General features: G+C 38.5%; 1 long non-coding RNA gene across 1 annotated transcript in view; it reads left to right on the forward strand.

Moving 5' to 3' along the window:
- The first annotated feature begins 1,844 nt into the window (after positions 1 to 1,844).
- The window catches only part of LOC131949759 (uncharacterized), a 1,778-nt gene continuing 511 nt past the window's right edge, over positions 1,845 to 3,111 (forward strand). Inside the window, exon 1 of the long non-coding RNA XR_009388197.1 lies at positions 1,845 to 1,903. This is a non-coding gene — a long non-coding RNA (uncharacterized LOC131949759). The remainder of the gene's footprint in view (positions 1,904 to 3,111) is intronic.

The following is a 3,111-nucleotide window of genomic DNA, read 5'->3' on the forward strand; positions in this document are numbered from 1 at the left end:
AACCAAGTAGTTGTACTGTACACAGTTGTATAAACGTGACACCTCAGTAAGAGAAAACCAAGTAGTTGTACTGTACACAGTTGTATAAACGTGACACCTCAGCTCAGGTAGAGAAAACCAAGTAGTTGTACTGTACACAGTTGTATAAACGTGACACCTAAGGTAGAGAAAACCAAGTAGTTGTACTGTACACAGTTGTATAAACGTGACAACTCAGCTCAGGTAGAGAAAACCAAGTAGTTGTACTGTACACAGTTGTATAAACGTGACACCTCAGTAAGAGAAAACCAAGTAGTTGTACTGTACACAGTTGTATAAACGTGACAACTCAGCTCAGGTAGAGAAAACCAAGTAGTTGTTTTGTACACAGTTGTATAAACGTGACAACTCAGCTCAGGTAGAGAAAACCAAGTAGTTGTACTGTACACAGTTGTATAAACGTGACACCTCAGCTCAGGTAGAAAAAGCTAGTTGTACTGTACACAGTTGTATAAACGTGACAACTCAGCTCAGGTAGAGAAAACCAAGTAGTTGTACTGTACACAGTTGTATAAACGTGACAACTCAGCTCAGGTAGAGAAAACCAAGTAGTTGTACTGTACACAGTTGTATAAACGTGACACCTCAGCTCAGGTAGAGAAAACCAAGTAGTTGTACTGTACACAGTTGTATAAACGTGACAACTCAGCTCAGGTAGAGAAAACCAAGTAGTTGTACTGTACACAGTTGTATAAAAGTGACACCTCAGCTCAGGTAGAGAAAACCAAGTAGTTGTACTGTACACAGTTGTATAAACGTGACAACTCAGCTCAGGTAGAGAAAACCAAGTAGTTGTACTGTACACAGTTGTATAAACGTGACACCTCAGCTCAGGTAGAGAAAACCAAGTAGTTGTACTGTACACAGTTGTATAAACGTGACAACTCAGCTCAGGTAGAGAAAACCAAGTAGTTGTACTGTACACAGTTGTATAAAAGTGACACCTCAGCTCAGGTAGAGAAAACCAAGTAGTTGTACTGTACACAGTTGTATAAACGTGACAACTCAGCTCAGGTAGAGAAAACCAAGTAGTTGTACTGTACACAGTTGTATAAACGTGACACCTCAGCTCAGGTAGAGAAAACCAAGTAATTGTACTGTACACAGTTGTATAAACGTGACACCTCAGCTCAGGTAGAGAAAACCAAGTAGTTGTACTGTACACAGTTGTATAAACGTGACACCTCAGCTCAGGTAGAGAAAACCAAGTAGTTGTACTGTACACAGTTGTATAAACGTGACACCTAAGGTAGAGAAAACTAGTTGTACTGTACACAGTTGTATAAACGTGACACCTCAGCTCAGGTAGAGAAAACCAAGTAGTTGTACTGTACACAGTTGTATAAACGTGACACCTCAGCTCAGGTAGAGAAAACCAAGTAGTTGTACTGTACACAGTTGTATAAACGTGACACTTCAGCTCAGGTAGAGAAAACCAAGTAGTTGTACTGTACACAGTTGTATAAACGTGACACCTCAGCTCAGGTAGAGAAAACCAAGTAGTTGTACTGTACACAGTTGTATAAACGTGACACTTCAGTTCAGGTAGAGAAAACTAGTTGTACTGTACACATTTGTATAAACGTGACACTTTAGCTCAGGTATGTAAAAAAAAGTAGCAGTGAAAGCCCACCCGTCAAACACAATGGCTCTTGTGGAAGTGATATGCTAATTGGATGGACATTTCGGTTATCGTAAAGATTGAGTTACAAACATGATCGGAGACAGCAGGACCAAGTGGCGCTCAAATGTCCAGAAAGATGGATGTGTCGACTCAATGTAAGGAGTATATAAGTCAAGGTGTGAGAATGTAGCGGCCTGACTAGCTGACTCTCTGTCTACTAGGTAGCATTAGGACAAGCTGGTGAGTTGGCTGGCCCTATATGTGGCTAGTTGTATCTGTGGCTAGTTGTATATGTGGCTAGCTGTATCTGTGGCTAGTTGTATATGTGGCTAGTTGTATCTGTGGCTAGTTGTATCTGTGGCTAGTTGTATCTGTGGCTAGTTGTATCTGTGGCTAGTTGTATATGTGGCTAGTTGTATATGTTGCTAGTTGTATCTGTTGCTAGTTGTATATGTGGCTAGTTGTATCAGCGGTTAGTTGTATATGTGGCTAGTTGTATGTTGCTAGTTGTATATGTGGCTAGTTGTATCTGTTGCTAGTTGTGTCTGTTACTTGTTCTATCTGTGGCTAGTTGTATCTGTTGCTAGTTGTGTCTGTTACTTGTTCTATCTGTGGCTAGTTGTATCTGTTGCTAGTTGTGTCTGTTACTTGTTCTATCTGTGGCTAGTTGTATCTGTTGCTAGTTGTGTCTGTTACTTGTCTATCTGTGGCTAGTTGTATCTGTTGCTAGTTGTATCTGTTGCTAGTTGTGTCTGTTACTTGTTCTATCTGTGGCTAGTTGTATCTGTTGCTAGTTGTGTCTGTTACTTGTTCTATCTGTGGCTAGTTGTATCTGTTACTTGTTGTATCTGTTGCTAGTTGTATCTGCGGTTAGTGGTATCTGTTGCTAGTTGTATCTGTGGCTAGTTGTATCTCTGGCTAGTGGTATCTCTGGCGAGTTGTATCTACAGTTAGTTGTATCTGGATTAGTGTGTGTGGCTTATTGTATCTATGTATCCGAAAACTTATTTTTAATATTTAGAGAAACATTAAACAAAAACAATGCACACTTGACTTTCAGCTATCTTACACAGATATCCGACCAATCGTATCAGCCATACATTGAAGTTAATATGTACTTTCAATTTTTGTGTTATTTAAAAGGTGTTAAATTCATATTTCTGCTCATAAATAAAACGTGTTTGTAAATAAACCTGAAATTGTTATCCATCACTTTGAAGACCCTCACAAGTCGAGTTCCACATCTTTAACAGCGGAAAATAATGGGTAGCATTTATGTCTCTATTTGAATCCGACAAAACAGCAAATGAAAACCGCGCTAATTATTTTATATAAACATCAAATGTTTATTATTCAAAACAAAATTAACATATAACTTATAAAAGCTTTTTAGAAAATATTCGATTAAAATATTTTTCACCTTATTAATAATCTTTATATTTCTACAT

The sequence above is a fragment of the Physella acuta genome, unplaced genomic scaffold (genome assembly GCF_028476545.2).
Source record: "Physella acuta isolate Inbredline_101_S28 unplaced genomic scaffold, ASM2847654v3 ptg000713l, whole genome shotgun sequence".
Classification (NCBI taxonomy): domain Eukaryota; kingdom Metazoa; phylum Mollusca; class Gastropoda; family Physidae; genus Physella; species Physella acuta.